Below are 22,515 nucleotides of genomic sequence, written 5' to 3' on the forward strand. Positions count from 1 at the left end.
TCTAGGCTTCCTGCCCAGGAAGGAGCCGGCTGCGCGAGGCTGGGAAACGCCACTGGCGCCTTCCTGGCCGCAGCTCCACTCCTGCCTTGCCTTTGAACCTAGGCCCCTGGCTTCGTTTGGAAGGGCTTAGGGGCCGGTGTCTTGCACACTGCCAAGGGCTCCAGGAGGAAGAGCTCTGTGCCAGGGAAAGGAAGGGCTAGTGCAGGGCACCTCCAGCGGTTGCTTTGCCGCCCAGACTCAGCGCCAAACGGAGTGCACCAGGCTCCTAGGGCCCCTGGCTGGGGTCTCCAGCCCCGCACACCCGGAGGCTGACTCCCTGGGCGCTCAGCAGCTGCCTCACACACATAGCTTCCCTAGCGCTCTCCTCCCCAGCAGAGACGTGTGCAGCTGGTTGGGGACTGCCCCTGAGTGCCTGGGCTCCCGCCCACAGCCCCAGCTCAGGGCAAGCAGCCCCTGAGCGAAGACCTGCACGAGTCGCTGAGCCTCCCCACCTGGAAGCGGAATGAACAGCTGGCGGGGAGGCGAGCCCCCTCGAGGGAAGAAGAGGCAGCCCAGCCTCGTTTGGCTCAAGCCCTACTTGGCTGGAGCCGAGTGCGCCTCCAGGACGGCAGAGCTTCATCTCTGCTCAGAGGCCCGATAAGGCAGAGTTGCTGGCGAGGCTGCTCTGCCCTGGGCGAGCCTTTCCCAGACTAGCCTCGCTGCTAGGCTTCCTGCCCGGAAGAAGCAGGCTGCGCGAGGCTGGGAGACGCCATTGGCCCCTTCCTGGCCTCAGCTCTGCTCCTGCCTTGCCTTTGCACCTAGGCCCCATGCGTCCATGGGAGGGCTTAGGGGCCGGTGGCTTGCACACTGCCAAGGGCTCCAGCAGGAAGAACTCTGTGCGAAGGAAAGGAAGGGCTAGTGCCGGGCTCCTCCAGCGGTTACTTGGCCGCCCAGACTCAGCGCCACACGGAGTACACCAGGCTCCCAGGGCCCCTGGCTGGGGTCTGCAGCCCCGCACACCCGGAGGCTGACTCCCTGGGCGCCCAGCAGTTGCCTCACACACGTAGCTTCCCTAGCGCTCTGCTCCCCAGCAGAGACGTGTGCAGCTGGTTGGGGCCTGCACCTGCGTGCCTGGGCACCCGCCCACAGCCCCAGCTCAGGGCAAGCAGCCCCTGAGCCAAGACCTGCAGGAGGCGCAGAGCGCCCCCACCTGGAAGCCGAGTGAACAGCTGGCGGGGAGGCGAGCCTCCTCGAGGGAAGAAGAGGCAGCCCAGCCTCGTTTGGCTCAAGGCCTACTTGGCTGGAGCCGAGTGCGCCTCCAGGACGGCAGAGCTCCAGCTCTCCTCAGAGGCCCGATCTGGCAGAGTTGCTGGTGCGAGGCTGCTCTGCCCTGGGCGAGCCTTGCCCAGACTTGCCTCGCTGCTAGGCTTCCTGCCCAGGAAGGAGCCGGCTGCTCGAGGCTTGGAGACGCCACTGGCACCTTCCTGGCCTCCTAGGCCCCAGGCGTCCTTTGGGAGCGCTTAGGGGCCGGTGGCTTGCACACCGCCAAGGGCTCCAGTAGGAAGAGCTCTGTGCGAAGGAAGGGAAGGGCTAGTGCAGGGCTCATCCATCGGTTGCTGGGCTGCCCAGACTCTTCGCCGCACCTAGTGCAAAAGGCTCCCAGGGTCCCTGGCTGGGGTCTGCAGCCCCGCACACCCGGAGGCTGACTCCGTGGGCACCCAGCAGCTGACTCACACACGTAGCTTCCCTAGCGCTCTCCTCCCCAGCAGAGATGTGTGCAGGTGGTTCGGGCCTGCCCCTGCGTGCTTGGCTCCTGCCCACAGCCCCAGCTCAGGGTAAGGAGCCCCTGGGCCAAGAATTGTAGGAGGCCCAGAGCGCCCCCACCTGGAAGCCGAGTGAACAGCTGGCGGGGAGGCGAGCCTCCTCGAGGGAAGAAGAGACAGCCCAGCCTCGTTTGGCTCAAGCCCTACTTGGCTGGAGCCGAGTGCGCCTCCAGGACGGCAGAGCTCAAGCTCTGCTCAGAGGCCCGATCTGGCAGAGTTGCAGGCGCGAGGCTGCTCTGGCCTGGGCGAGCCTTTCCCAGACTTGCCTCGCTGCTAGGCTTCCTGCCCAGGAAGGAGCCGGCTGCGCGAGGCTGGGAGCCGCCACTGGCGCCTTCCTGGCCTCAGCTCCGCTCCTGCCTTGCCCTTGCACCTAGTCCCCAGGCGTCCATTGGGAGGGCTTAGGGGCCGGTGGCTTGCACACTGCCAAGGGCTCCAGCAGGAAGAACTATGTGCGAAGGAAAGGAAGGGCTAGTGCCGGGCTCCTTCATCGGTTACTTGGCCGCCCAGACTCAGCGCCGCACGGAGTGCACCAGGCTCCCATGGCCCCTGGCTGGGGTCTGCAACCCCGCACACCCGGAGGCTGACTCCCTGGGCGCCCAGCAGCTGCCTCTCACACGTAGCTTCCCTAGCGCTCTCCTCCCCAGCAGAGACGTGTGCAGCTGGTTGGGGCCTGCCCTGCGTGCCTGGGCTCCCTCCCACAGCCTCAGCTCAGGGCAAGCAGCCCCTGAGCCAAGACCTGCAGGAGGCGCAGAGCGCCCCCACCTGGAAGCCGAGTGAACAGCTGGCGGGTAGGTGAGCCTCCTCGAGGGAAGAAGAGGCAGCCAAGCCTCGTTTGGCTCAAGCCCTACTTGGCTGGAGCCGAGTGCGCCTCCAGAACGGCAGAGCTCCAGCTCTGCTCAGAGCCCCGATCTGGCAGAGTTGCTGGCGCGAGGCTGCACTGCCCTGGGCGAGCCTTGCCCAGATTTGCCTCGCTGCAAGGCTTCCTGCCCGGAAGAAGCAGGCTGCGCGAGGCTGGGAGACGCCACTGGCGCCTTCCTGGCCTCATTTCCGCTCCTACCTTGCCTTTGCACCTAGGCCCCAGGCGTCCTTAGGGAGGGCTTAGGAGCCGGTGGCTTGCACCCTGCCAAGGGTTCCAGCAGGGAGAGCTCTGTGAGAGGGAAGGAAAGGCAAGTGCAGGGCACCTCCAGCGGTTCCTTGGCCGCCCAGACTCAGCGCCGAACGGAGTGCAGCAGCCTCCCAGGGCCCCTGGCTGGGGTCTGCAGCCCCGCACACCCGGAGGCTGACTCACTGGGCGCCCAGCAGCTGCCTCACACACGTAGCTACCCTAGCGCTCTCCTCCCCAGCAGAGACGTGTGCAGCTGGTTGGGGCCTGCCCCTGCGTGGCTGGGCTCCCGCCCACAGCCCCAGTTCAGGGCAAGCAGCCCCTGAGCCAAGACCTGCAGGAGGCGCAGAGCGCCCCCACCTGGAAGCCGAGTGAACAGCTGGCGGGGAGGCGAGCGCCCTCGAGGGAAGAAGAGGCAGCCCAGCGTCGTTTGTCTCAAGCCCTACTTGGCTGGAGCCGAGTGCGCCTCCAGGACGGCAAAGCTCCAGCTCTGCTGAGAGCACCGATCTGGCAGAGTTGCTGGCGCGAGGCTGCTCTACCCTGGTCAAGCCTTGCCCAGACTTGCCTCGCTGCTAGGCTTCCTGCCCAGGAAGGAGCCGGCTGAGCGAGGCTGGGAGACGGCACTGGCTCCTTCCTGGCCTCAGCTCCGCTCCTGCCTTTCCTTTGCTCTAGGCCCCAGGCGTCCTTGGGGAGGGCTTAGGGGCCGGTGGCTTGCACACTGCCAAGGGCTCCAGCAGGAAGAGCTCTGTGCCAGGGAAAGGAAGGGCTAGAGCAGGGCTCCTCCAGCGGTTGCTTGGCCGCCGAGACTCAACGCAGCACGGAGTGCACCAGGCTCCCAGGGCCCCTGGCTGGGGTTTGCAGCCCCGCACACCCGGAGGCTGACTCCCTGGGAGTCCAGCAGCTGCCTCACACACGTAGCTTCCCTAGCGCTCTCCTCCCCAGCAGAAACGTGTGCAGCTGGTTGGGGCCTGCCCCTGCGTGCCTGGGCTCCCGCCCACAGCCCCAGCTCAGGGCAAGCAGCCCCTGAGCCAAGACCTGCAGGAGGCGCAGAGCGCCCCCACCTGGAAGCCGAGTGAACAGCTGGCGGGGAGGCGAGCCCCCTGGAAGGAAGAAGAGGCAGCCCAGCCTCGTTTGGCTCAAGCCCTACTTAGCTGGAGCCGAGTGCGCCTCCAGGACGGCAGAGCTCCAGCTCTGCTCAGAGGCCCGATCTGGCAGACTTGCTGGCGTGAGGCTGCTCTGCCCTGGGCGAGCCTTGCCCAGACTTGCCTCGCTGCTAGGCTTCCTGCCCAGGAAGGAGCCGGCTGCGCGAGGCCTGGAGACGCCACTGGCGCCTTCCTGGCCTCAGCTCCGCTCTTGCCTTGCCCTTGCACCTAGGCCCCAGGCGTCCATTGGGAGGGCTTAGGGGCCAGTGGCTTGCACACTGCCAAGGGCTCAAGCCGGAAGAGCTCTGTGCGAGGGAAGAGAAGGGCTAGTGCAGGGCTCCTCCAGCGGTTGCTTGGCCGCCCAGACTCAGCGCCACACGGAGTGCACCAGGCTCCCAGGGCCCCTGGCTGGGGTCTGCAGACCCGCCCACATGGAGGCTGACTCCCTGGGCGCCCAGCAGCTGACTCACACACGTAGCTTCCCTAGCGCTCTCCTCCCCAGCAGAGACGTGTGCAGCTGGTTGGGGCCTGCCCCTGCGTGCCTGGGCTCCCGCCCACAGCCCCAGCTCAGGGCAAGCAGCCCCTGAGCCAAGACCTGCAGGAGGCGCAGAGCGCCCCCACCTGGAAGCCGAGTGAACAGCTGGCGGGGAGGCAAGCCTCCTCCAGGGAAGAAGAGGCAGCCCAGCCTCGTTTGGCTCAAGCCCTACTTGGCTGGAGCCGAGTGCGCCTCCAGGACGGCAGAGCTCCAGCTCTGCTCAGAGGCCCGATCTGGCAGAGTTGCTGGCGCGAGGCTGCTCTGGCCTGGGCGAGCCTTGCCCAGACTTGCCTCGCTGCTAGGCTTCCTGCCCAGGAAGGAGCCGGCTGAGCGAGGCTGGGAGACGCCACTGGCGCCTTCCTGGCCTCAGCTCCGCTACTGCCTTGCCTTTGCACCTAGGCCCCAGGCGTCCTTTGGGAGGGCTTAGGGGCCGGTGGCTTGCACACTGCCAAGGGCTCCAGAAGGAAGAGCTCTGTGCGAAGGAAGGGAAGGGCTAGTGCAGGGCTCCTCCAGCGGTTGCTGGGCTGCCCAGACTCAGCGCCGCACGGAGTGCAAAAGGCTCCCAGGGTCCCTGGCTGGGGTCTGCTGCCCCGCACACCCCGAGGCTGACTCCCTGGGCGCCCAGCAGCTGCCTCACACACGTAGCTTCCCTAGCGCTCTCCTCCCCAGCCGAGACGTGTGCAGCTGGTTGGGGCCTGCCCCTGCGTGCCTGGGCTCCCGCCCGCAGCCCCAGCTCAGGGCAAGCAGCCCCTGAGCCAAGAGCTGCAGGAGGCTCAGAGCGCCGCCACCTGGTAGCTGAGTGAAGAGCTGGCGGGGAGGCGAGCCTCCTCGAGGGAAGAAGAGGCAGCCCAGCCTCGTTTGGCTCAATCCCTACTTGGCTGGAGCCGAGTGTGCCTCCAGGACGGCAGAGCTCCAGCTCTGCTCAGAGTCCCGATCTGGCAGAGTTGCTGGCGCGAGGCTGCTCTGCCCTGGGCGAGCCTTGCCCAGACTTGCCTCACTGCTAGGCTTCCTGCCCAGGAAGGAGCAGGCTGCGTGAGCCTGGGAGACGCCACTGGCGCCTTCCTGACCTCAGCTCCTCATCTGCCTTGCCTTTGAACCTAGACCCCAGGCGTCCGTGGGTAATGCTTAGGGGCCGGTGGCTTGCATACTGCCAAGAGCTCAGGCAGGGCGAGCTCTGTGAGAGGGAAGGGAAGGGCAAGTGCAGGGATCCTCCAGCGGTTGCTTGGTCGCCGAGACTCAGCGCCGCACGAAGAAACGCACCTCCCAGGGCCACTGGCTGGGGTCTCCATCCCGGCATACCTGGAGGCTGACTCCGTGGGTGCCGATCAGCTGCCTCTCACATGTCGTTCCCTTGCGCTCTCTTCCCCAGCAGAGAAGTGTGCAGCAGTTTGGGGTATGCCCCTGCGTGTCTTGACTCCCGCCCACAGCCCCAGCTCAGGGCAAGCAGCCCCTGAGCCAAGACCTGCAGGAGGCACAGAGCTTCCGCGCCTGGAAGCCGAAGGAAGAGCATTCAAGGTGGCAAGCCTCCTCGAGGTAAGAAGAGGCAGCCCAGCCACGTGCGGCTCAAGCCCTGCTTGGCTGGATCTGAGCGCGCCTCCAGTATGGCAGATCTCCAGCTCTGCTCAGAGGCCCGATCTGGCAGAGTTCCTGGTCTGAGGCTGCTCTGCCCTGGCCGAGCCTTGCCCTGACTTGCCTGGCTGCTAGGCTTCCTGCCATGGAAGGAGCAGGCTCCTTGAGCCTGGGAGATGCCACTGTCGCCTTCCTGGCCTCAGCTCTGCTCCTGCCTTGCCTTTGCACCAGGCGTCCTTGGGGATGGCTTAGGGGCCGGTGGGTTGCACACTGCCAAGGGCTCCAGCAGGGAGAGCTCTGTCAGAGGCAAGGGAAGGGCAAGTGCAGGTCTCCTCCAGCGGTTGCTTGACAGCCCAGACTCAGCGCCGCACGGTGAGCACCAGGCTCCTTGGACCCCTGGCGGGGCTCTGGAGCCCCGCACACCTCGAGTCTGACTCCGTGGGCGCCCAGTAGCTGCCTCACACACGTAGGTTCCCTAGCGCTCTCCTCTCCAGCAGAGACGTGTGCAGGTGGTTGGGTCCTGCACCTGTGTGTCTGGGCTCCTGCCCACAGCCCCAGCTCAGGGGAAGCAGCCCCTGATCCTAGACCGTAAGGAGGGGCAGGGAGCCGGCGCCTGGAAGCCGAGTGAACAGCATGCGGGAATCGAGCTTCCTAGGGGGAAGACGAAGCAGCCCAGCCGCCTTAGGCTGCAAGCCCTGCTTGGGCGGAGTCGAGTGCGCCTCCAGGATGGCAGAGCTCCAGCTCTGCTCAGAGGCCCGATCTGGCAGAGTTCCTGGTGCGAGGCTGCTCTGCCCTGGGCGAACCTTGCCCAGACTTGCCTCGCTGCTAGGCTTCCTACCCAGGAAGGAGCAGCCTTTGCGAAGTTGGGAGACGCCACTGGCGCCTTCCTGGCCTCAGCTCCACTCCTGTATTGCCTTTGCACCTAGGCCCCAGGCGTCCTTTGGGAGGCCTTAGGGGCCGGTGGGTTCCACACTGCCAAGGGCTCCCATAGTGAGAGGTCTGTTCAAGGGAAGGGATGGGTATATTTGGAGTACAATCCTGTATCAGATGTGAGGCCCACACCTTCACCCTGAACGCTCACTCTGAACCCTCACCCCGAACCCTTACCCTCACCCACGCCCTCACCCTGAACCCTCACCCTCACCCTCTCCCTGAACCCTCACCCTCACCCTCTCCCTGAACCCTCACCCTCACCCTCTCCCTGAATCCTCACCCTCATCCTGAATCCTAACCCTCACCCTGAATCCTTACCCTCACCCTCATCCTGAACCCTCACACCTCACCCCTCACCCTAACAAGTTTGGAGGGCTCCTCCACGAACTCTAACCTTTACCCTACCCTAACCGGACCCCCATCCACATCCTAACCCTAACCCACATCATAGTCACGCCCTCAGCCCTATACTTACCCTTGAAGTACCTACCCGCATCTTCTTCATTTTTGACACTTCCCATGCATAACAAAAGACGAGGTTGTAAGGTTTCAAACATGGATCCAAGACCCATTATCCACATAAAAGGGATATAAATACTATGATCATATCATTTAAATCTCTTGCATCACCAAAATACCTCTCCACCACTTATCCAGTCGCCATTGATGGATCACATCTATCTCATACATTTTATAACTTAGCAATCAAATACGCACCAGGACTCTGGGTAATTATAGAGACAAGATTTATTTATACCATAAATATTTCAACAAATTCCACTTTCTACGATGAGTTCAATCTTCACAAAAGTAGGATGAACAGCACCTGTTTCCACTAGGATCCATAGAGCGTGAAAATCTTAATGATGACCACCAGAAAGGTCAGCACGGTTGATATCACAGATTTTTCAGTGTTCCAATACAAGTTCTACCCAAATCCATAAAGAAAGACATACGCATAGGAAACTACAAATTGAAAGCAAGTCTTTTGAGATAAATATTGGACATCAATTGTATGAATCTTTAAGGCATAACTGCAGACATTCTTCAGACATTCTTCAAATTCATAGAATGACAACAAAGTATGGCTACGTACAATCCATTCGGTTTTATGAACCACTCATGAATAACCTCACAAGCCATTTGAAACCAGATGACAATTTCAAATAGCTTTGATCTACAAACAAGGCTGTAAGACAGAAAGTTAAAATCGAAATACATGAAGTAAATCCTCAATAGATATGAAAACATCCCATGGTAGTGAAGTCAATTAGCATTAGTTATTAGGGCTTTCATGCACAGACTCATCTCTGATCGATGTGATCCCAATTCATATTTGGCAAAAAATACGAAAGCTGATCTTAACAGTCATATTATTTTTCTTTGTACCCCTAAAAAGAAAAATGAACATGAAAAACTAAATTAAGCTTGGAGGCTCACATTTCCCAATCGGTATACAAAGCAACAGCATGTCAAACTTTCTAATTCACATATGCATTTAAATGAAATTGGATGAAATACCCCTAAATAAACACATACTTCTATGCCCAATGTTTCACAAGGCAGAAAACGCTCAATGAATGAAACTGAGAGGGTAACAGCCAGGAAGGCCAGGGGTCTCCAAAGGGAGGAAATGGGGTGCAAGTGTCAGACAGTTGTTATCTGTCACTTCCGAGGCAGGAGGAAACAAGCTGTTATCTTTTTTCCCCTTCTTGATACAAATTTAAACAGAGATTTTCTCTTACAATTCTGTGTTGCTATAATGACACCTGGTTCCGCCTGAACTTCACTTTTCTCATACTTTGAGCTGACCAAGGCATTTTTCTCATGGAAAGGTTTGCCTTAAGCTATGTGAATGTACTATGTATTTACCCTAGACTCTATCTTCAAGTAGGTTCTGCCTAAAGGCTCAGAACTGACTTGACAAACCAATATGCTTTACTCATACATGGCTCTCCTGATCTATGTGAATGAAGCTATCCATTTGCTCATATCAATCGTTTTATGGCCCAGGATGACTCACCTGGTGCCACGGTCATCTCCATATATCTTGTGGGTGAGGGGTCTGCTGCCATTCCTTTCTCTAATGAGTAGACTGCTAGTAGCTAGATAACATCCAGCCAAAGATGAGTAGGGGGGCACTCTTTCTGCCCCCTTCTGATGTCTATGTCAGAAGCTTTCTCTCTTTTATACTTTAATAAAACGTTGGGACACAAAAGCTCTGACTGATCAAGCCTCATCACTGGCCCCGGGTTGAATTCTTCCTCTAAGGAGCCCAAGAATTCAAGCATCTTTCATGGTTAGACAACAACCTTTCCAAACAATGGTCTTTTCAAAAAAAAAAAAAATGATGATAAGTGATGAGTATGCATATGTCTACGAATGAAATGGGACCTATATGTCAAACCACATAAAAATATATCTTCCCTCAACATACATATAACACAACCAGGCCTTCACATGCATCGATTCTCCAACTATCAAGTCATACAAATATGGATGTAAAATATCACAATACATTCCAAAGTTTAAAAGTGATGGATATTGACTTTCGCCCGCTGGTGCTTCTTTTTATGTCATCTCCATTATATTAGCTATGACAACGAATCATGTGCTGTGCGAAGTCACTTACATTGTGTCCAACTCCTTGGGATCATATGGACTAGGCCCCACCAGGCTCCTCTCTCCATGAGATTCTCTAGGCAAAGATACTGGAGGGGGTTGCCATGCTCTCCCTCAGGAGATCTTCCTGCCCCAGGGATGGAATCCATACCTCCCATGTCTCCTGCATGGGTATGTTCTGCATGTTCTTTACCATTAGAACCACCTGGGAAGCCCCAAGACACATGAACATCAGTGGATTTGGGGATCCACGGGGCATATACAGAACCATTCCTCCAACAAAACTGAAGAATGACTTTAAAATCTCAAACAAAACATGAGTATATGTGTTCACAAACTTCATGGAGCAAGGGTTTCTTCGATCTGAAAACTGGCATCGATGAAGGACTGTGTGAAGAATACTTCAAAGTCTATTTGGCAAACACAGCCTACGTTGGCTATATTTAGTCCTCAGTTGAATGGAATGTCATGAGTACTGGTCATTTCAAATAAGTAGCCTATGACGCTGTTTACACTTATTGGGACGCGTGGTATACCACATTCACACATTTCAGTAGCATTGGTGCAAAAACGATACATTTCTCAGGGGAAGCTTCTACATGGACTCCTGGGATCAGAGCTCTAACTCATACACACATACTTTTCCTTTTAAAATGATCCTGCATGATAAGCAAACAAAACACTGGATGAACACCTAGACGGTGAGCTCTGTACTAAATGATTTTAAAGCCAGTAGATGGAATGAGCTGATGAGGAAGACTACAAACGAGTCATCTTCTTCAACTTGGTCAAACTGCTCATAGTCATACAAGTGAATGAAAAGTTGAGCCTGTTGTCATTAAATCTGTTTAAAAGAAATAGAATAATAAAACAAATTAGTAAATCTTATTTTCTTAATAAACATTGTATTATTTCTGCACAGCTTTGTTACTGGCATGAATAGAATATCTACAATAATAACTTGTCACAGTGAAATGGATTCACATTCGATATCGATTCACATCTATAATTGATGCCATAGCTGTTTGATACTATTGCTTGAATGAATGCAACTTATGTGACTTCACAAACTACAAACACGACTAACATAATAGGTATTAAAAAACCTTGAGTGACATGAGCGTGAAGACTTAGTAGAGTTGCTCTCAAGAATAATGATACTATTATTCGCTCTAGCCATAGTACTGGAATCTGTACATTAACACCCCTGCAAAACAAAAGGAAAGGATAGAATAATAATAAAGGAACTTCATAACTATATTCCTACTGTAAACATTCAACACTATGTTTTCTTTTAAACTGACTTTCATATTTGGTCTACTGTAACCTCTTCTGTGTTCATTTTATGCTAAACTTATTGCTAACAGTAAAATTACCATACGAGCTCTAATTAATTTTTTTTTTTACTTGCAAAGCTACTGATAGAACCAAAGGCCAATATCTACATCAAACAGGAGAAACGGAATGGAAACTGTAAACAATTTTATGGAAGAACATTTCCGTGCTCCTATTCAGTCAAATGGGCATTCAAAAGGATGTGATTTTTCTGAAAGTTTATTTCAGAAACTTGGAATTGGATGACTGCAAACAATAAAACTAACAATATATTGATACATAATATTAATAATATACAGTGGGTCATTCTTTTTTTATTCTGCCACAGCTAACAGACAGAAAGTCAGTTGTCATAACTACTACTAACATAAGACCCTCACCGATAAGTGAAGATATATAGGAAAATCCATAATAGCTCTAAAAACCATCAAAGATAAAATGGTAATTAAAAAATACACTGACAGTTTAGCTGGTATAAGAAACAGGATGATTATGAAAGCAAAGCCAACAATCATGGATAGGCCATGGAAGCCCGTGGCTGTCACCAGTGTTGACTTATATCCTTCATCTGAGGTTGTTAAAAGCGCTTGGTAAAATCCAGAGGTTTGCAGCAGTGGTAACCTCCTGAACAGACTGAAATAAAAAGGGTTTCCAGAATATCCTGATGATTTCCATCTACTAGGCTGTGATGAGCTCAAGCAATGCATACTCCAGAGGACAGAAGACAGACAGGTTGGGAACACGTCTACTGCACTTACGGAGAAAGGGAATGTTGCTGCTCAGCCTAGTACAAGTGTAGAAGCAACACCTTGGTGATTCGACCTTTAAAGACTCGATACATATGAGAACGACTGGTATGAATAAACCTTCAGAAGTGCTTTCTCAGACCTCCTCCCATCATAAGCACAAGCATAATGAAAACGCTGAGTTTTCATGGTCTCACCCAAAATAAGACTCACTTATGGCTTTGCTTTGAGAATAGTTGAACTACTCATTGTTCAAGAGAAATGATCCTTTCTTCTCTGAAGATTTGTGAATCATTCACAGGGTGTGGTGAATAAACTACTTAAGGGTCTAATACATAAAAATGCAATAGGCTAAGCACAGAGATGTTTTTCTCCCTTTCTCAAAGGATGGAACATTTTGTATTTGCACTGATTTTATGTCTTGACTTCATGTACAATTATATACTGATTTTTTTAGTTGACATACAATAGGACTAAAAATATTGATATAATACTGATAACTCATGTTGGTATGTGTGGTTGTCACATAGGATTCACAGGAGATTTAAATTCACAGTTGTCAACGTAAAGGATGAATGCTATTTAGCTTCTTCGTGAATCTAGACCACGAATGAAGAGTTTTCCTCAACATATTTCACTGAGAGAAATACAAGGATGATAGGCATAATACTATGCTTCGACTCATGGATATCTAAGCATTGCTCACAATACAGATCTGATTTTCAACATCAGGGTTCTTTCAGTGTCCTTGAACAGCATTTGTTTTTCTGTATACAGAAGAAAAAACTCATGAGTATCAAACTGGTTCACATAAAACATGTGTATGAATTGTTATCTTCCTGAACCAGGGATCAAACCCACATCACTTCCCCCTCCTGCACTGGTAGGCAGATTTTTTATTTATCAACTGTGCCACCTAGGAATCGACATACATTTCAAGGACCACTGCCATCAGCTTCTACTGTTCATGACCAAAGTAGGAGAAACAACATTGGAAGAAGTACTCATAAGGGTACTCATAGGAAGTACTCATAAGTCAAGGAACTGTTATACTGGGTACTCTCGTTGTTACTGGGACAAGTCAGTTCCTCCGATGATGATGGGTATAACTGAAAAATTATTACAAATGCATGCGCTGCGATGTCTACGTGATAAATGTGTTCCTCTTATACTATTGCTTCAGGGATGCCTACTTCAGCATGAAGGAATGCACTTCAAGGGATGCCCGCTATTCCAGCTCAAGCAACAGATAGTGAAGTGCAGATCATTGTCCTTTGTTGAAAATAATCAGCACTTTGTCAACATAGGGAACATGCCAGAGGGACCCTTGGGATGGAACTCTAAAAACAGGTTGGGCCCTCTTTTTGCCAAGCCCTGCGATAAAATACAAATCAGAAAAAGAAAAATAGCATCGGTTTTGTCAGGACTTCCTCATCTTTTCTTTCTCGGTAGCAGGAAGCAGACATTGAGGCCAGAGGACTGCAGGATTTCATTGTGAACTAACGTTGGGTGGGGTGGAAGCTCATCACTCTAGTAAGAATGTGGTTCAATAAAATGGAATTTCATTCACTTCATGGACATAGAGTTCTATAATCCTTCATTAAGGAATTCAATAAGCTATATTTCCTTACACCTTCACAATCTCTTGGTTTACGAGAACATCAATTGCTAGTCCAGCACTTATACAATGAGTGTTACAGGTAGTATGAATGTATAAATGATGATGAGCAATGACAGGAAGTTTATTTAATCTCTGTTTGAATTCTTGATTTTTTATATAATTTTTTATAATATCCTTACAGATGTGAATATTTTACTGACATGTATAAATACACGTTGAGTAGTGCTATGATAACTCATAGTGTTGGCACAATAAATATCATGGTTACTATGTGCTTTTCATATATTCCTTTTGAGATTCTCTTCCATTATACATTATCATAAGATATTTAATAGTTTCCTAAACTGTACAGTAGGTCCTTGTGGCTTCTTTTATATATAGTAATGTACTTGTTAATAATTCAAACAAAAACTGGTACACAAATACTCATAGTGACATTCACAATAGCTCAAAGGTAGAACTCATTCAAGTGTCCGTTGGTGGGAGACTGAATATGCAACACAAGGTATATTCAGAAGCTTGAACGGTATTCCACCATACGAAAAAGTACATTAAATGGTGCTGCCACTCTGCAAGACATTACAGAAATGACTCCAAAACAAACACATGGAATAAATACATAGTTCGATTCCAATTCAAGCTATGTACCCAAAAGGATTGGGAAAGGGGGCTGAAAAAATGGATACTTCTTCCGTCATACTCACAACAGCATGATTCACACTGGCAAACAAACAGAAGTGATCTAAGTGTCCATGGCAGCCAATTCCATAAACAAACTGTGGTATACACACAATGGAATCTGATTCGGCCCTTCAAAGTCAGTAATTCTGACAATGCGACAATGTGGACAAACCTTATGGTCATTAGATCATGTGAAATAAACCAGACCAAGAAAAGACAAACGTTCTGTGATTCCACTCATATGAGATATCCAAACAAGTCAAATCTGTCAGAAATAGCAGAGAGTGATTCCGACCGATCGAAAAGAGTTCATGTTTCATGGACCTCAGTTTCCCTTGGAAAAACTGACTTCCCGTGATATCTCCAAAACCAATTAGACAAATAATTGGAAGCTATATCCAGTCAAATGAATGTAGACATAATGTTATATACAGTGTACACCAAACTCACTCAAACTTCTTAACAGACAAAAGGCAAAACTGTATCTATGGTACCTCAGCTTAGCTTAAAACTGTATCTACAGTACCTCACTTCTGCTTATAAAATTTAACAACAACAACAACAACACACTAAAGTCTATCCAAAAAAGGATATAAAACATATATAACATTAACTTTAAAGAATTAGACATTTAAACTGTGAAAAACCTTATTCACAAAACTTAAACACAAGCCACAGGAAAATATATTTATAAAATACATATCTGATAAAGGATTGTACTCCAAATATACCAAAAAATCTAGAACAATCTCATAAAAAATGTATACACCTAAACACCTGGCCTACAAAAATATAAAGATAGCAAATAAGCCTATCAAAAAGACTCAAAATCACATATCATTAGGAAATTACAAACTAAAATAACAGTGAGGTAGCACTGCACACCTATTAGATCCAGTAAACTCAAAAAAAAAAAACGGGGGTAGGGCACAACTTCTCCGGTGGCTCAGTGGTAAAGAATCTGCCTGACAATGCAAGACACTCTAGTTTGATCCCTTACCCCAGAAGATCCCACATGCCACAGAGAAACATAGCTGGATTTTTCCACAGCTAAACAAAGCTCACCTGTGACCTGAATACTATATGGCTAGCACTTACTAAACAGCTTTGAAAACGTCCAGACAAAAAGTATCACATGATTATATACAACAGCTCTACTTGTAATAACTAAAAACTTTCAAATATCAGGATGTCTTCAGTAGATGACAGTGTAAACAAATGGGGATACATCCAAAGTGAAGGGGAGCAAATGCTACCACAAAATATACCACCTCAGCATGAGAATTAGTGGGACCCAATTAACTTTTTTTTTTAGAGGACACATGATCATCTCTGAAACCCAAGTTCAAGACAGCCCTTCTGTGAGTCACATTTACCAGAGAAATCTCATTTCAAAGGAATCCTCTCTATATGCCAGATAGAAGGATGAGACACAGTCTTTTGAAACTCTTTTTTCTTTTCTATCGATAGGGAAAGCTAAGCCGTAAATCTGCACAACAACCATACCCTTCCTTTCCTTTGGTTGTATCTGTAAAATATTTGTTTCTTTTTTAATTTGGCTGCGCCAGGTCAACCTTCATTGAGGTAAGCCAGATATTTAGCTACAACATGCAAATTCTCCTTTGTGGCATGGGAGATCTAGCTCTTGGATCAGGGAATGAACCTGGGCCTCCTTCTTTGGGAGTGTCCAGTCTCAGCCACTGGACCACCAGAAAGTGCCTGTTTTGTTTTCAGATGAAGATGGAATCTAAGGTGATATCTTGGGCCATTTCAGTCACTGACTCAGTTTCCTGAGTTTCTCCAAAGCACGCACAAGGTGCACATTATTAAACTGGTTTGCAAAACAAGAAAAGGTTGTCTGCTACAACACTGTATGCTTACAAATATCTAAATGGTAAATGGCATATTATTTATTTTTAATTACTATGGGGGGGGGGAGAAAGAATGCAGGATTCATACATGTTACCACATGAATAAATATTAAAACCATCTTCAGTGAAAAAGAAATCCACATAGAAAAGGCCACCCAGAACCCTTATTCACCATGTCTGCTTTCAATCCATCAAGTTTGTCCAAATAACTGAAAATCTCAGTAACACTCTAAATAAAGAAAAAAGGATGACGATGGAAACAAAAGATATATTCATACACTTGAACAATTGCTAAAAGTGGAAGTGGGGCAGTGGATTACATTATAATGTAGGTACCATATGATTTCCTGATTTTGGAGATTATGTGCTGGTTCTGCAGAAGGTACCCATTTTGGATAAAACACATAGAGTATTTTAGATGATGTGGCAAATGCTAGCACTTGTTCCCATTGCTAGGCATTTTCTGTACATTTTAAATGACTGGAAAGTATACTAGGTTTCAAAACAACCATGTCAATACCACAAAAGAAATTTAGAGCAGACAGGCAGGAAACTTTCTGATACAGGCCAAGACTTACCCAGATGAAGTTCAAGGGAAGCTGCGATGCTCACTGCCCGTGAAGGAGTCCACGTGGAATGAAGAAGTAGTGTGGGAAGTCTATTAGTAACCACCATGTCTTGGGTCCTCTGGATGACCTACTGCAGGAGAAACAGATCTTACAGATAAAATGTTCCACATCACTTCACAAAAAGTTGTTAGACTACATTCAGTAAAGCTGAATCATTTTGGATTAATTTACAATCATAAAATACTACCCTTTACAGTCCAAAAATCACTTGCATTTCTATACACTAATAACAATCAGAAAAAAATATTAAGAAAATCCCACTTAAATAAAACATCTAGCAACAAACTTAATCAAGAACATAAAAAACCAGTAGTCAGAAAACTAGAAGGCACTGATAAAGAAACCAAAGAAAATACAAACACACAGAAAATTATTCCACGCTCATGCACTGGAACAATGAGGAATTAAAAGGTCCATTCCAACCAAAGTCATCAACAAATACACGGACTGCAATCACAAAATAATATTCAATGGCATTTTTCACAGAAATAGAAATATTCCTAATATTAGGCTGCTACTGTTGAACAGGACCTTAAACGGCCAAAAAGACTCTGAGAAAGAGGAACACAGCTGGAGGCATCTTCCTATCCCTCTTCAAACTACATCACGGAGCTGTAGTGACCACCACAGTGAGGAACTGGCAGGAACACAGACACATGGACTCCAGGAGAGAATAGAGAGCCCAGAAACGAACCCACCTGTACATGGTCAGTTCCTGAAAATCAAACCAGGAACGAGCGAAGAGGAAAGGACAGTCTTCTCAAGAAACAGTGACAGGAAAATGGCCACCTACACGGAAGAACATCAGTGTTCATCCTCTACATCATCTAAGGCAAATCTAACTGAAAACCCACCGCTTTGCACACGGAGCTCTTTCCCCCTGAGTCCTCTGAGATGGACCTCCAGTCAGCCCTCAGCTGGACACAGGAAACGTCTACTCCATCCTCATTTTTCGCTCTTGCAGCGCCTCCCTGCTGGTGGGCACTGAGGCAACCCTGCTCCTCTCAGCCTGGATGCAGCCCTGTTATCCAGAAGCCTGAGCCCCGATGGTCCTGAGGAGACAAAGCTCCCGCCAGCTGCTCACGGAGCAGAGTCTAAAGGCAAAGCGTCCTGCGCCCGCGGGTCAGAGGGGCCTTTGGCGCCCCCTGCGGGCCACAAGAGAAGAGCGGGCAGCCCGGTGCTCACAGACCTCAGAGGGCTCACCCAGAAGCAGCTCTGCTGCGAGCACTCAGACTGGAAGCCCAAACTGAAATGGAGCAGAATAGCTCCATGACCCTCCGCAAAACATGGCTAAGGAACAATCAGAGCCTGCATGGAATGCAGCCATAAAAAGGAACACATTTGAGTTTGTTCTAATAAAGGGGAGGGAAGTCAGTCAAAGAGAGAAAAACATGGAATCTAGAAGGATGGTACTGACGAGTCTGTTCACAGAGCAGCAATGGAGGTGCAGACATAGAGAACAGACTTACAGACGAGGGTGGGGAACAAGAGGGAGAGGGTGAGATGAATGGAGAGAGCAGCATGGATGCAGGTACACCTACATTTGTAAATAGACAACCAATGGGAATTTGCTGTATGATTCAGGGAACTCAAACTGGGGCTCAGTAGTAACCTGGAGAGGTGGGAATGCGTGCGAGGTGGGAGGGAGATTCAAGAGCAAGAGGACATAGGTACACCTATGGTTAATTCATGTGGATGTATGACAAATCAAACCAATATTGTAAAGCAATGATCAATCAACTAAAAGAAATAACTTTAAAAAAATATGAACATAAACACAAACTTTGCAACAAGGTAACTCCATTTAAAAAACTATAGAATTTTAGAAAACTGCAAAAGTTCTACATGACCGTTGGTCTGGTGATCAGGTCTAACATACACAAAACAAGCCAACTTACCAAATTATGAATATAAATTATTTAAAACATTGCCTTTTATCATTTCATACATTTACCCTGTGGAGGACCTTACTCGAGAGAACCAAAAACAAACTGTTAAATGAACCACGGACCACCCACCCTGGCCAGGCAACAGAGAAAAGAAAACACTTGCAGGAATCATCTTACAACAGGAGGTCCTGGGAAGGAACAAGGAACGAACAAGCTACCACCAACCAGAATTCTGGAGAGGTCAGGAGATGGGAGGCTCCAGTTCAGAGGTCCTACCAACCTCCCAGGATCCACTTCGCTGGAATCCATCTCAGCTGAGTGATGCGTGTGCCCCCAAGAAGGATCCCAATTCAGAATGCCTGGCAAGAGACAAACCAGAAATGAGCCCGATGACCATAAAACCTGAGACTGTGAGCCACGTGACAGAGTGGTTCTCTCCGTTTCCCTCACCCTCCTGCCCTCCACCCTGGCAGCCCTTCCCAATAAAGCCTCTCGCTTGGACAGCACTCCTCTCCTCAGACAACTCATTGCCCAGTGTCAGACAAGAACTCACTCTCAAGCCCTGAAAGGGATCCCCCTTCCTTCATCAAAAGCAATATCCAGGAGAAAATATCTTCAAAACGCTATCTTGCAGAGAAGGAAATCAGAGAAGGCAATGGCAGCCCACTCCAGTACCATTGCCTGGAGAATCCCACGGACAGAGGAGCCTGGTAGGCTGCAACCCCGGGGTCACTAAGAGACGGACACGACTTCACTGAGTGGCTTCACTTTCACTTTTCACTTTCATGCACTGGAGAAGGACATGGCAACCCACTCCAGTGTTCTTGCCTGGAGAATCCCAGGGACAGAGGAGCCTGGTAGGCTGCTGTCTATGGGATCGCGCAGAGTCAGGCACGACTGAAGCGACGCAGCAGCAGCAGCAGCAGCAGCAGCAGCAGCAGCAGCAGCAGCAGCAGCAGCAGCAGAGAAGGAAATGGCACCACCTGCAGTACTCTGGTCTCAGAAATCCCAGGGACAGAGGAGCTTGGTGGGCTACAGTCCAAAAGCAGGGCATTTCTGATGGGAGGAAACAGTCCCAGGGAAGCTGAGCTGCTCACCAAAGGCCCCAGAGCTTTGGATAGCACACCAGAGCTGGGGCTGAGGATTCCCAGCTGCCATGCCTCTTGATCCTGGCCTCTTTCACTAGATACATGTGTGGAAAACTAGTCTAAAATATGCCCTGGTGGTTCCATAGTAAAGAATCCACCCCCCGGTGCTGGAGATGCATGTGCGATCCCTAGGATGGGAAGATCCCACATCCTATGGAGCCCGTGTGCCACAACAGCCGAGCGAGCCTGTGCTCTAGATCCTGGAAGCCACGATGCCGAGTTCACATGCTGCAGCCACTGAAGCCCGTGAGCCTGTGCCCCTCAACAAGAGGAGACACTGCAGTGAGAAGCCTGCAAACCACTAGTTATGGCCCATGCTCACCAAAACTAGAGAAAAGCCCACACACAAAGAGGCAACACAGCCAACAATCAATAAAACTGTTTTCCTAAAACAATGCATATCTGACAAAGAAACTGTATTCGAATTGTCCAAGAACACTAGAGCAAACAAGCCCATTCATAATTGGTAGCGACTGAAATAGACACCTGGCCACTGAGGGTATACTGATAGTAAACTATCATACAAAAACATACTCAAGATACTGGTGCAATGCATGCAGAGCCCCCTTTGAAAGACAATCTGACAGTTTTTTTTTCAGTAACCACGTGGGACAAGCACTGAATTCTGTGTATGACAAGCGGTGGAAGCCAGGTATCTTACCATTGGAATGCAAAGTTACAGATAAACAAAAGGAAACGTTACAATGTCCATGTCGTGGTGGATCAGGTTGGAGACATCACAAATTACCTTTAACTGAATATGTTCAAAGGTGAGCTGGAATACATGTATATATATATATATATATATATATATCCATGTATTGTCAGCTGAGCATATTGAGCTCCTACATGTATGTTTTAAATATCATTCTCTAATAAAAGGGAACAGGAAACATCTCCAATGGCCCGGTGGTAAAGAATCTGCCTACCGATGCAGGGAACACGGGTTCAATTCCTGTGTAGGAGATTCCACACGCCCAGGGGCAATGAAGCCCTTGAACAGCTCTTGAAGTTTGCATGCTCCAGAGCCCAAGTTCTGCAAACAGAGAAAGCACTGCAATGAGAAGCCATGGCACAGCAACTAGAGGGTAGCCTCTGCTCACTACAACTAGACAAACGAGCAATAAAGACCCAGCACAGTCAAAAATAATGTAATGTTTAAAAAAAGGACAGTTCTTTGAAGAAATGACTGAGACTAGGGGTGAGACTGTAAATATATGAGACAGGGTCATCTTAAATTATGAGAAATTAAAGAAACTAAAGACAACTATCAAGCTGTCCAAACTGATACAAATGAATGATGACACAGTGTTATCTGTATACACCAGCAAATAACAATCTGAAAAGGAATTTAAACAAACGATTCCCTTTCAGTCATGTCAACATTAATAAAAGACTTTGCTATGGACAGAATGAGGATAACAAGACTGGCACACTGGAAATGATACATGATTGCTGAAAAATACCCTAAAGACATGGACAGATATGCCATAGCGATGAAAAGGCTTCAGTTGGCAATACCATGGAATGCATCTTCAATCTGAAATGAAGATTCAATATGAATTTCAAAAGGCTGAAAGGTGGTTGCTAAACCACAAAAGATGCCAGCATTCTTGGACTCCAGAGGAGAATTCAATCCAGGGCAAGTGACGAAGCTTGATGGCTCAGAGGTTTTCTGTTAAAAAGTTTTATTAAAATATAAAAGAGATCGAGAGAGCTGCTGACGTAGACAGTAAAAGGGGGAAGAGTACCCCCTGCTAGTCTTTAGCCAGATGTTATAGAGCCACTAGCAGTCTGCTAATGAAAGAAAGACAATGTGTCAGAGAATGGCACCAGGCCCCTCACCCACAGCATGCATTGAGATAACATTGGCAGCAGATGAGTCATCCCAGGCCATAAAATGATGGACATGAATCTTGAAGAAAGGCAGATTTCCAAGCAAATATATAGTTTCATTCACATAGATTAAGAGAACAAGGTATGAGTAAAACATACTGGTTTGTCAAGTTTTTTCTGAGCCTTTAGGGGAAACTGACCTGAAGACAGAGCCTTGGGTAAATACATAGTACATTAGCATACCTTAAGACAAACATTTCCATAAGAAAAATGCATTGCTTAGTTCAAGGTTTGAGGAAAGTTAAATTCAGGTGGAGCCAGGAGTGGTCATGGCAACACAGAAATTTCTGAGAAACCTTTTAAATTTGTATCAACATGGAGAAAAAAAAATGCAGCACTCTTTTGTCTCCTCCGGCCTCTTAAGAGAGAGAAAAAAACGTCTGACACTTGCAGTCTATTTTCTCTGTCTGGAGACCCCTGGTCTTCCTGCCTGTTATCCTCTCCAGGCCTGTAGGAAGCAATACACTAGGCTGCTTGGGAAAACCGCGCGGGTCTGAGCTTTATGCAAAGGGGTAAAGCAGTAAAACCCTTGGCCCCAAAGGCGAGGCTTTTCTGCGACCGCCATTTTAGTCGGCTCCGAGACTGCAAACAAAGAGGGCAGAATACATGGTTCCCTGCTCCGCCCAGTCCGAGTTCCCTTACCTGTGGCCCACAGCCCTGCGCTCTGCTCGCTGGATGCCAATCGACGGGGACCCAGGAGCCCACGAAACGAGCATTCCCAGCTGCAATGGCGAGCCCTGAGAGCCCTGGCCCCCGACGCGCCGCCATGTTCATCCCGCCCCAGACCCGCTCACGTGAGCCGCGCTCCTGACCAGCAGCCCAGGCTCGCCCCGCCCCCGACGCGCTCACGGTGCGCCCCACCCCCACGCCCCCTTCCAGGACAGGCCCGCGGGACCGCGACTGCCTCCAGGTGAAACACAAGGACAAGCAAATCCACCCCACCGAGACAATCCAAGCTTTTTCTCAGCTGATCTGTCTATGATTTAGGGATAAA

General features: G+C 49.4%; 1 long non-coding RNA gene across 1 annotated transcript; it reads right to left on the reverse strand.

The window, feature by feature from the left end:
- Positions 1-8,373: 8,373 nt before the first annotated feature.
- Positions 8,374-22,313, reverse strand: LOC138430278 (uncharacterized). The gene is made up of 5 exons (XR_011253084.1): positions 22,164-22,313; positions 18,703-18,836; positions 16,538-16,658; positions 9,716-10,549; positions 8,374-8,474 (listed from the first exon to the last, which is right to left on the reverse strand). It is a non-coding gene; the product is annotated as an uncharacterized lncRNA (long non-coding RNA).
- Positions 22,314-22,515: the final 202 nt, after the last annotated feature.

This window comes from Ovis canadensis, chromosome 25 (genome assembly GCF_042477335.2).
Source record: "Ovis canadensis isolate MfBH-ARS-UI-01 breed Bighorn chromosome 25, ARS-UI_OviCan_v2, whole genome shotgun sequence".
Lineage (NCBI taxonomy): Eukaryota > Metazoa > Chordata > Mammalia > Artiodactyla > Bovidae > Ovis > Ovis canadensis.